This window comes from Rana temporaria, chromosome 10 (genome assembly GCF_905171775.1).
Source record: "Rana temporaria chromosome 10, aRanTem1.1, whole genome shotgun sequence".
NCBI classification, from domain to species: Eukaryota; Metazoa; Chordata; class Amphibia; order Anura; family Ranidae; genus Rana; species Rana temporaria.
Genome location: NC_053498.1, coordinates 125,500,659 through 125,513,126, shown reverse-complemented (window position 1 = coordinate 125,513,126; position 12,468 = coordinate 125,500,659). Strand labels below are relative to the sequence as shown.

Sequence of the window (12,468 nt, the reverse complement as noted above, 5' to 3'; positions counted from 1 at the left end):
AAACAGGGTCAGACCTTGTGACACCTGCATAGTAGGCAATCCAGTCTAGCCCAGAGTGAGTAAACCTTACACACCTGAAAAACTGATCAGAGGGAAGAGGCACAACGATCTGTTCATACTTGGCAAACAGGTATGTAATTCCACAAAACTTCAGCAGATAACACAGAATGGGTATCCATTCATATATTATCTAGAAACAATGGCACATGATAAAATATGGTTGTTTATTGGTATAAGGCTTTTCAGATCAATACTGTAATGCACCATTTAAAAGGTAATAATCCAGAACACAGAATTTCTAATGTCAAGCAATAAAAAAAAAAAAAAATGATAATTTCTGTGACGTGCTACCTGATGAGGAATTTGACTGAAACAATTTAAGTGTGAAATTAAGTTTCTTTTAAAAACGGGGTGACAAGCACAGCTAAACAAGAAGCATTCACAAACTGGCCCACTGTGATCCAAAGACTCTAAAATCAGAAGGTTCAAATGGTGGACCTCTTTATGTTTATGGTGCTTTTAGTTGCATTACGAGAGAGTCATATGGAAACTTTTAATGGCAGAAAATTGGGTTTTTTGGCTACATATTGTAAGCTAAAAAATTCTCATTGGGTTGATGCTTACAGTATCTGAATGGGCAACACAACTCACTTATTGGGAGTAGATTCTACTGTGTGGCAGAATCATAGGCATGTCACTGTAGGCAATTAAAGCAAAATGTTGGAATATAAATATGGCTTTCTGACTTGTTTTTGAACATATCTTGCATCACGCTTACAATGACTGTAGAGATATTAATACAATTGCACCAATTTGTCTGTGATAATTTATTTGCACCAACGGTATCGCATACAGTACTCAATTGTGTGTTTGAAGGTACAACCTTTGGGACAGATATTTCATCATTCACTATGAGCAGATTTGCTGACCGTGCATCTGGTGAAGGCAGGACACCAAATACACATGTTCTGGCTCAGTGGCATAATAAAGTAAGGAAGGATAGATAAACAAAAATGCCTAGAGCATGCACCTTTGGAATAATGTAAGCCAGGACAGATGCCAAATCTCTATCCTGACAAATTTTCTTCAAGGCTTGTTTTCACACCATGTATGTTGAGCTGCACTGATCTGCATAGCCATAGATCAATGTAGACTCAATGCAAGGGCACATGAAAACAATTGTTTTTTACATGTCCTAATCAAAATATACTGTACATGTGTGGTGGTGCATGCTGTATGAACAACACTGTGTATAGTCCCCTGTGCTACCTGGTAGTGTTAAATGCTAAATAAAATAATGTGAGTGAAAACTTAAGACAAAAAGTGAAAAAGGGGGGATTGCTGCAACACTTATGTGTTCACCAACACCTAATAATACAGTAATTTTTAAATGTGGGTGGCGTTGTAAAGTTCCTATATTAATTACATGCAAGGACAAGCGATAAAAATGAATCACACACACACATTCATTGATTGATTTCAATGATAGATAGATAATATATATATATATATATATATATATATATATATATATATATATATATATATATAGAGAGAGAGAGAGATATATATCTCAATCTTGAAAAAGTAATATATATATAGAGAACGCGTGATGAACAAATAACATACACAAGTTGTAATTAAATAATATTGCACATATAGCTACATGGTAGCTAACAAGTGTCCAAGTGTTATAATTCCAATCACGTGCTCTGTTCTTATTTAGTATGGACAATAAACCCCTGTGCTTCCACCAGTCACCTCAGTGCTCACAGAACTCTCACCTCACTTTCATATAATAAAAGCCTCAAGTTCAGATTCCAGTATGGGCCTTATTATCCTTTCTTAGGGCATCTTCCTCCTATGGGGGGCGTCATCATCAGTACAAATTAGAGAGACGAGATATACCTCAAGAGCTGAGACTCAGTCTCTAACACAGAGGAGACAAAATAGGAAGATGCCCTAAGGGAGGATAATCTGACCCATACTGGAATCTGATATTGAGGCTTTTATTATATGTAAGTGAAGTGAGAGTTCTGTGAGCACTGAGGTGTATGGTGGAAGTTTGCTCTTTTGGTACCCTAGATGAGGTGGACAAAACTGATATGAATTCCTGAATGAAATTACAGTAAAACTCGTTCCAGAAACATGCTTGTATTTCAGGGTATTAAAGAAAAGAGAGGCACCTTTAAGTGTAGCAATATGTTGTAGTAAAATGCCAAATTAAAAACTGTATTAGTAACTATTTGCTAAACAAATATAGTCACCCCTGAAGTCCCTATTCGGGCTACATGGCGTTCAAGGTTGACCCTGTGTTCAGACACATTAACGTTAACTAGAGTCTCAAAGCATACCAGCAGATTGATACGATCAAACTATCCCTTGATTGTGAAGGCTCCCCTGAGTTAGCTGCCAATACAAATTATGAACAATCTAACGCTGTACATGTATCTAGGTGTAGCGCTACCCCCGAAGGAGCCGCTGGTTGATTTTGGATCGGCGTATTAAGTTACCAAATTCTTCTGTCTAGTGGTGATGCTTGTGAGTGTGGATAAAAGAACAAGTGTCCAGCAGGTAGCGTGAGTTTTTAATGCTTTATTCCAGGGCCAACAAGGCCAACATCAACATGACACACAGTAGAGAAAAAGGTTGATGAGTAGGAAGGACTTGTAGCATCAGGCCTTGGATATCAAAAACAGAGAGCAAGCCTGCTCTCGGCACAGACAATTCAAATGCCGCCACCCTCGCCAGGGTGGGTAAGTGCCCTTTGGACAGGCAATTAACTTGGATCTGGCAGCCAAAGGGTCGCTCGCAATAATCAGATCACTGGGAGGAAACAATGCCTCTGCCACAGGCGTAGTAAATTTTATTGGTATAATTGAAGTGTAAGGATAGCGAATCCTCCCAGTAAGTTTTGTTCTAAAGGATCACCCACTGACAGCAAAAAGAAAAATACCTGTCATGTAGCGCGGTGATCGGATCCCCGGTGGTTCGTCCAGGCCTCACAGACAACCTCTGCACTTAGGTTTTCCCGAGCCAATCCCCCACCGTTCAGCCTCCAGCCTAGGATCTGGAACCCAGCAAGCCGCTGGGGTCCCTTTCTTTATCAACAGAAGGCTCTGTGAGGTGCAGAGCCTCAACCCGGCCGGCCATGAGGATGGGGCCCGCGGATGCGCGCACCCTAAAGGGGGATGCCGCACCTGGAACTCGGGCCCCGCAGTCTACACGAAAAATGGCCCGTGCTCCAGATATACCACCCGCCAGCATGCCCAAAGAGGGAAAACTCCTCTGATTGGCTACTGGGGAAGGATGGTTCCGTCAGAACCCCTATAGCGCCAACTGTCGCCCAGGGGTGGAAGCGCACCCCTGGACACGCAGACTGACCCAAGAGGCAGTTCTGAACTGGCACCAGCACAAACTAACAATTAGTGAACGGGAGCAAGTAAAATCTCCCATTCCCCACTAACTTTAGCGTAACGCCCCACTAACTAAAAGGGGGGCGGCGCTACATAGGTTTTATTATATATTGATTATTTATTTTGTTAAGGTTAAAGTTATTCAAGCAGAAATAGCTATCTATATCTCGGTACCAATACCCTGTGTTCTAAACTTGTGGCAGTTGAATGTCGGCGAGAGGAGAAGCCCACTTTCAGCTGCTGCAGGAGGAAAATGCATAGATAGATGTTTGGCTAAACTCCACTCCTCCCACCCCCCCTGTCTAGATTTTGGGGGGGCAGTCGACAAAGAAGGATCACGGTTTACCTGTCACCTGCCAACGATTGATGGGTAGGTCAGGATTGATGGGTTGCCAACCCCAGGATTAGGGTGTGCCCAGGCACACCTTGTACACCTCTTGCACATGCCTATGAATTTAGGTGTTTATCACCCACCCAACTGCCCATGTGTGTCAAGACTTGATACAGTTTCCTAGAAAAATAATACAATTTTTTTTTTTTTAAATGTGTGATTCACAAGCAAGCCAGTTATAATTTTAACAATTATACACACAATCCACTCCACACCAGGGCAAAACAGTAGATGTGAAAATATATTAAAGGAACTGACAGAAAGAATGACATAGCATTATTGAATACATATGTAAAAAATTCCAGGAAAGTAGCTGAACAGAAAAGGATAACAAAAAGTGGGCATGATGGAATACCACAATTCTCATACAGAGGACTTTCAGTCCAGTAATCCCATAGAGGGCAGCTAAATAGTTTGCACAGATTGAATTGTAATATGAGGGCTTACCTGAACAATGTTATTTTTTTTATTTTATTTAGCAAGCTAATCTGGGTGCAGGAATTTTCAGCACCACAAAAGTTCAACATAAGAAAACACACTAATTAAATACATTCTGAACCCCAAAAGTCTAATACAATAGGTTATCCTTTACCCCATCCAAACCCCTAAATTTAAATCTATAATTACATTTAAATCCCTCAAAAAACTTAAACGGAAATAGGAGGCCCTAAATTCCTTTTATTGTCTAACCTTTAGTATGCCTAGTGCTAACCCTTAAAGTGATAGTAAAAGATCATTTTTGGGGGCTTAAAAGTGCAATGATATTAAACAGAGCAGTCTTTTACCCATTCTTGGCAGTCCCCCTCTGGTACTGTCTACTCGCTAAAGGAGCACGTTTCCGAGCCAGGCTGCGTGCATCTATAGACATAAAAGGGTTGATTTACTACAGTTGAAAAGTGCAAAATCTGGTGCAGCTCTGCACAGAAACCCATCAGCTCCCATTTTTTTTTTTGTCAAAGCTTAATTGAACAAACTGAAGTAAGACGCCGATTGGCTACAATGCACAGCTGCATCAGATTTTGCACTCTCCAGTTTTAGTAAATCAACCCCAAAGAGCGTCGGTAAGCCATGCCCCATCTCTCAAAGGACTTTGACTGGCAGCAGCATGGTTCATGCTACTCTCAGTGTCTCATTCCAGATTAGGAAGTGAGAGGAGCGATGAAAGGAGTCAGATAAGTGTTTAGGAAAATTGTGTTTTTTTTAATGTATTAGGGATTTGACATCCTTTTTCCCCCCACAAAATAGAGATTTCTTTTGGTTTTTATTTTTAGCGCTATAAACAAAAAAAGACAGATTTTTTTAATATTTTTTTACTTTTTTGCTATAATAAATATCCCCCCCCCCCCCAAAAAAAATACAAAATTCATCAGTTCAGACCAGTTTGGTAAAAAACAAAAACCCCTCAATAAGTGGATATTGATAGGTTTGCGCAAAAGTTATAGCGTCTACAAAATAGGGAAAAGATTTATGGCATTTTTATTTTTTACTAGTAATGGCGGTGATCAGTGATTTTTAGCAGGACGGCGACATTGCAGCAGACATATCGGACACTTTTGACACTATTTTGGGACCATTCACATGTATACAGCGATCGGTGCTATAAAAATGCACTGATTACTGTATAAATGTCACTGGCAGGGAAGGGGTTAACACTGGGGGCGATCGAGGGGTTAAATGTGTTGCCTAGGGAGTGATTCGAACTGTAGGGGGGGAACTCACAAGGAGAGGAGACCAATCGGTGTTCTCTGTACTGGGAACACACGATCGGGTCTCCCCTCCCTTGACGGCACGTGGATCTGTGTGTTTACACACACAGATACACATCCCTAGTCTGTTACCGGCAATCGCGAGTGCCCGGCGGACATCGCAGCAGGCACACATGCGCGCCCCCTAGATGGCCAGAAAGCCGAGGACATCATATGACGCCCGCCCAGGGTGGAAGACCCCTCCTGCGGACGTCGTATGACAACGGTCGGGAAGGAAGTGGTTAAAAAAACTTAAAGTGGTTCTTAAGGCCAATGGGCACTTATACCCCCCTTCCTAACGGGCCAATTCTCATCTTTCAGTGCCCTCACATTTTGAATGACAACTTAGTCATACAGCACTGTAGCCATATACATTTTTTGTCCTAATTTTCCACACAAAATAGAGCTTTCTTTTGGTGGTATTTAATCACCACTGGGTTCTTTTATTTTGTGAACTATAAAAAAAAAAAAAAAAAAAAGAAGACTGAAAATTTTGCAAAATAATTAATTTTTCTTTGTTTCTTTTATAAAATTTAGCAAATTAGTAATTCGTACTGCTAAATATCTTTGGTCAAAATAACCAAAATCAGTGTATATTATTTGGTTTTTGTGAAAGTTATAAAGTCTACAAGCTATGGTGGCAATCATTGAAAATTGATCACACCTGATGTACTGACGGCCTATCTCATTTATTGAGACACTAACAAGCCAGGACAGTACAAATACCCCCCAAATGACCCCTTTTTGGAAAGTAGACATTCCAAAGTATTAAGTAAGAGGCATGGTGAGTTTTTTGAAGTTGCAATTTTTTCTCACAATATTTTGCAAAATAATTTCTGCCATAACCCCTGTATCCTCTTCTTCAGCGGGCTGTCTGCTTTCAGATAAAAGTGGTCTCTGCAGTGGATTTGCCACAAGTTCACTTTTAATTGTGTCCTCTCCCCTGGATGTCAAGTGTCACACTGGAAATTGCACCCACACTGTGCTATACTCACAGTTCCTGTGTGGTCTGCGATTTCCAAAGTAGTGCAGGGACTTCTTCCCTGCGTTCCATGAGTTATGGCAGCCAAGTCAAATTAATGGGCTGTCTGGCTGTCGTGCCCGAGAAAACGCAGGCCGTGTGGCCTGCACAAGTGTAAACCTAGCCATACTCTATCCAAAATGTTTAAGTTTTACATATAGTTCTACTTTATTGCATTCCATGCATTAAGATATAAAACTTTCTGTGTGCAGCGCAGTACCCTTAATACTTACCCGATCTAGGTTTGGCTACTGAGTCACTGATTCGAATCAGTGAATCAACTCACTACAGAGTTTGAATGAATCAAATCATGAAAGTAAATCTTGATTCAATTCATTATCAAAGATCCTTCCCTTTCAGGATGAGTAAAGGAGGGAGCTGAAAACACTGCAGCAGCCTCAGCTCATGTAAAATGAGCAATAACATGCTTCGCTGTGTGAGCCAGGATTCCAAGTCTCTGAATAAATCACAGAGCACATACGATTCTCTTTTGTATCATGAGCTCTGTGTGTGAGGCAGTCAGCAGCAAGACAGTCTGAATGACTCAAAATCTCAGAGGGCACACAAGAAACAAGATTATGTTTTGTAACATGAGCCATATGCGCGAAAGCCAGCAGCATGACCGAGTGTGAATGATTCAGAGTCTGAGAACACATAAGATTCATGAGCTGTGTGAGGGAACAAGAAGTCTCTGAATAAATCACAGAGAGCACAAATTGATTCTGAGCCTTGTGCAGTACCGGGACAAGGTTGTCCAGTGCCTATGGCAAAGATGACAAAACTGCACCCCCCCCATTCCCTTAGGGTTAAGGTTAGCTGTGATGTCACTGTCACTACTCCCGTCAGCCTTGTAACAGAAGCATCTGGCCCAGGGCACCCCCCTCCCTGCAATAAAACATTGCGCCAAGGGCAGCTGCCTTTCTAGCCCACTCCTTGTCCCGGCCCTGGCAGAGTCTGTGTGTACAATCCTAGCTTAAAGCGGTAGTTCACCCTCAGTGTCAACATTGTACCATAAAATCAGGCATTGTAGCGCGAGCTACAGTATGCCTGTCTCAAATTTTTTATCCCCGTACTCACAGTGTACTGGTACATTATAGATTCCGACTCCCGCGGGGAATGGGCGTGCCTATGGAGAGGGAGGATGATTGACGGCCGGCTCTGGCACGTCACGCTCCCCGAAGACAGCCGGAGTAGGTCTCGGCTCTTCACGGTGCCTGCGCACAGGCTATGCGCAGGCCCCGTGAAGAGCCAAGCCTATTTCGGCTATTTCCGGAGAAGCGTGACGCGCCAGAGCCGGCCGTCAATCACCTTCCGTCTGGATTGGAACGCCCATTCCCCGTGGGCAGTCGGAATCGTCTATGTACGATTACACAGTGAGTACGGGGATAAAAAATTCGAGACAGGCATACTGTAGCTCGCGCTACAATGCCTGATTTTATGCTAGAAGAAAAAAAAAAAAAAATTCTTGTTTATAGGGTGAACCCCCGCTTTAAGCTTAGCTTGGAGGGAATAAGTCGCAATTTGAATCAATTCACTGAAATGATCTAAATCACAAAAAAGAATAACTCTGCCCAAGTCTAACCTGAGCCCATCTAGCAATGTTGCATGAGAGGCTTGGCTGCCTGGGACTCTCCCTATTCATTGGCTGAGACAGCAGTGGGTGCCATTGGCTCCCGCTGCTGTCAAAGTCAGGGAGCCAATGAAGAGCGAGCGGGGGCGGGCAAAGCCCTGGCTTAGTGTCTGAATGGACACACAGAGCAGTAGCTTGGGTGCCCTCATAGCAAGCTGCTTGCTGTGGGGGCATCAGGAGGGAGGGGCCAGGAGCACCAGTGAGAGACCCAAGAAGAAGAGGATCTGGGCTGCTCTGTGCAAAACCACTGCAAAGAGCAGGTAAAGTATAACATGTTTGTTATTTTTAAACAAACAAACAACAACAGAAAAAAATAAAACACAAGACATTAATATCACTTTAATCCAACACTATCACCCTAGGCCTAATCAAAATATCCAGGAAGCCCGTTATAAGCATAGAAGTTACACAATCATGTCCATGTTAACATTAAAGTTATATGAAATTCTTTGCAGCAGAACGGAACACTCCAACCCTGAAAAAAAATTCACTATAATAATGACAGGCCACCGGTGGTGGCCACAACCATTTGCGGCTGTTCGCACTGCCAGAGATTACCTGCTGTGAATTGCTGCAGCCACCGGCAACCTGTCATTATAGTGAACTGCACCTAGCCGCTCACAGCCTCAGCAGGAAACTGAAGATTCCTGCCGCAACAATTTGCATCGGCCTAAATCGCAGGCATGAACATAGCCTTACACTTTGGCGCTCATGCTCCCACTGCTAATATGGCTGAATATACTGTATTTGAACTGTAAAAAGGAAAAAACTTGAAACACAACATTTAAAAGATTTGTCTTACTTTTTATCTGCTCCATTTCGGAGCTGGGTTAGGGTTTACCAATCTGCACAGTCTCAGTTACTACTACAGCCTTGTTAGTAAATTGTGAAGAGCTTAATTCAGATTAGTGCTGTAATGCTTCTAGCTAACAAAAGGCTCATCACACAAAATCACACAGTTCTATCTTCTCTCTACCATAAAACTTGGCAGCGACACAGTTGGTCTTGGCACAGTTTCCTTATCCAAACTGTCTTACTTTAGCTATATGTAAATATATAATAGACACCATTTTAAGGCTATTTATTAACCACTTAAGCCCCGGACCGTTTGGCTGGCCAAAGACCAGGCCTCTTTTGCGATTCGGCACTGCGTAATTTTTAGCTGAAAATTGCGCGGTCATGCGACGTGGCTCCCAAACAAAGTTGACAACCTTTTTTTTCCCCAGAGAGTTTTTTTTTTTTGGTGGCATTTGATCACCTCTGTGGTTTTTATTTTTTGCGCTATAAACAAAAATTGAGCGACAGTTTTGAAAGAAAATACATTTTTTTTTTACTTTTTGCTATAATAAATGTCCCCTAAAAATATATAAAAACTATTTTTTTTCCCTCAGTTTAGGCCGATATGTATTCTTCTGCATATTTTTGGTAAAAAAAAAATTCCCAATAAGCATTTATTGATTGGTTTGCACAGAAGTTATAGCATCTACAAAATAGGGGATAGTTTTATGGCATTTTTATAAATATTTTATTTATTTTTACTAGTAATGGCGGTGATCAGCAATTTTTATCATGACTGCAACATTATGGCAGACACATCGGACACTTCTGACGCCATTTTGGGACCATTGTCATTGATAAAGCGATCAGTGCTATAAAAATGCACTGATTACTGTAAAAAACAACAGTTTGTATTTTTTTCTTTAATAAATATCCTCTTTTTATATATTTTTTCCTCAGTTTAGGCAGATATGTGTTCTTCTACATATTTTTTTGTAATAAAAAAATAAAATCGCAATAAGTGTATATTGATTGGTTTGCACAGAAGTTATAGCGTCTACAAAATAGGGAATAGATTTATGGTTTTTTTTTTTTTTTTTTAACGGTGACTAGTAAAAGCGATTTTACTCTTGAGACCATTGGAATTTATACAGCGATCAGTACTAGAAAAATTTACTGATTACTGTCTAAATGTCCCTGGAGGGGGAATTGGTTAACAGTGGGGGCAATTAAGAGGTTAAATGTGAGTCCTAGGGAGGGATTCTGACTGTTGGGGGATGGGACTGCCTGGATGAGGAGAGCGATCATTGTTCATACTTGGTATGAGCAACAGATCGGTCGCCTTACCCCTGACAGCACAGAAATCTGTCGGTTTACATTGATAGATCTCCATTCTGTCTCTGTGTGGAGCGATCGCGACCGCCGGGACACGCGCATTGGCTCCGGCGTCGTGCCTCCAGCGGTCAAAAGGCGAACCAACGTAAAGCTACGACAGTTCACCCAGGGGAGCCAACCTGCTGCAGTATAACTGCGGGGGCGGGTTGGGAAGGGGTTAATTGCACTTAAGCATGGGATTTATATTATTATAAAGAAGAAATACATGAATGTATTATACTATACTATTTTTATTCACATGTTATTATGATGGCACTCATATTGGCACAGAAACATTTAGGTTGAATATATTTTAATTATTTAAAAGAAAAGGAAAACAAAACAATCAATCAACATGAGTAAGGGGGGGATACAGAATGAAGAAAAAAAAAGGTGGGGGGAGGGGCAGGGGGAAGCGGTTCGCACATACCGCAGATTATATGAAGCATTAAAAACACATATACAACGTGTGAAACAGTTCTCATCAACACAATAACCTATGACAAGATGCCCTTTCGTCTCTAGGGCATTGCCTACAATATGTAACAAATTAGCCAACTGTTGAATGGGAGGGGGTATGAGAGTGGGGATTCGAGGACAGAGGGGACGACTCAGCAGTATAACTCTCAGAACAACTGAAAATCCTATACATTAGTTCTTATAGAAGCCCCCAAAGATATAATCCATTGGCACAGGAAAATTTAGACACCAAGTGGTTGGATACATTAACACCAGAGCAGCATAATTTGTTTTGCGTTTTATGTGCACATTTATATTGGGAGTGTGTTACTTGCTGCTGGCATATATTACACAGATAGTATTCTAGTTGCTCGCAAGACTACCTATTATATTTATAAAGCCTACGGTTGAGACTTGAATGCTCATGCAGTTTCTGTAATGAAGTCCACATACAATTTTCTCTGGTCTTATGCGGATAAGCTGGTCATCTTCCACTAGCAAACTTATAAATCGCTTTTGCTCGTCTATCCTTCCTATCCCATTTCTCTGTCTCTCCGTTTGTGGGTCTATCTGTATTCAGCACTTGCCACAAGTTATCCTTGCTTAGAAACATTTCTAGTTTAAACTTCCAAAGTTGGTAATTGGCATTGTTCAGCTTTGCTATTGCAAACTTCACATCTGAACCACTTGCCATCTTTCAGTAGCTTGTATACAGTATTCACGGACTTGCAGAAATATTTTTCCAGTGCCTGGATGCCTGCTGGGTGCTCTGCTGGTTATGCTGGGGTATCCTCTCCAATGTCTGGGTGCCTGGGACCCATAACCTATTAGCCGAGTATTGAAATCATGGGCTGGAAGCTTCTTGTATACAGCAGAACACCTTTACTTTCATGGAGGATTAGCAATGCATGTCTTTATCATGGAGACAGACAGGAAGAGAACAGAAACGAGTGCATACAACACAATAAGGATTGTACTTCCTCTGATTACCTTACCATAGCTAAAACGCACTAACGCTGCAGTGCCACCTGCTGGTATAGACAGATACAATGTATATATATATGAAAGCCATCTGCTGTTGTCCGTCCAAAATTCAGCCCCCTTTACTCTGAGACCCCAAGTAAAATCTAGTGGAACCAATTGCCTTAAGAAGTCAACTAATTAATATACAGAGTCCACATGTGTGTAATTTAATCTCAGTATAAATACAACTGTTCTGGGAAGCCCTCAGAGGTTTGTTAGATAACCTTGGTGAACAAACAGCAACATGAAGGCCAGGGAACACACCAGACAGGTAAGGGATAATGTTGTGGAGAAGTTTAAAGCAGGGTTAGGTTCTAAAAAAAAATATCCCAAGCTTTGAACATCTCACGGAGCACTGTTCAATCCATTACCTAAAAATGGAAAGGGTATGGCACGACTGCAAACCTACAAAGACATGACTGTCCACCTAAACTGACAGGCCAGGCAAGGAGAGCATTAATCAGAGACACAGCCAAGAGGCCCATGGTAACTCTGGAGGAACTGCAGAGATCCAAAGCCCAGGTGGGAGAATCTGTCCACAGGACAACTATTGGTAGCGCACTCCACAAATCTGAGCTTTATGGAAGAGTGACAAGAAGAGAGCCATTGTTGAAAGAAAGCCATAAGTCCTG

At 41.6% G+C, this 12,468-nt stretch overlaps 2 protein-coding genes across 4 annotated transcripts in view; one reads left to right on the top strand and one right to left on the bottom strand.

Moving 5' to 3' along the window:
* Positions 1-12,468, bottom strand: part of KCNJ5 (potassium inwardly rectifying channel subfamily J member 5) — a 143,898-nt gene that overhangs the window by 71,685 nt on the left and 59,745 nt on the right. The gene's annotated exons all lie outside the window — the stretch shown is intronic.
* Positions 19-12,468, top strand: part of KCNJ1 (potassium inwardly rectifying channel subfamily J member 1) — a 32,526-nt gene continuing 20,076 nt past the window's right edge. The window contains exon 1 of the mRNA XM_040326209.1: positions 19-130. The gene's annotated coding sequence lies outside the window, so the exon portion shown is untranslated. The remainder of the gene's footprint in view (positions 131-12,468) is intronic.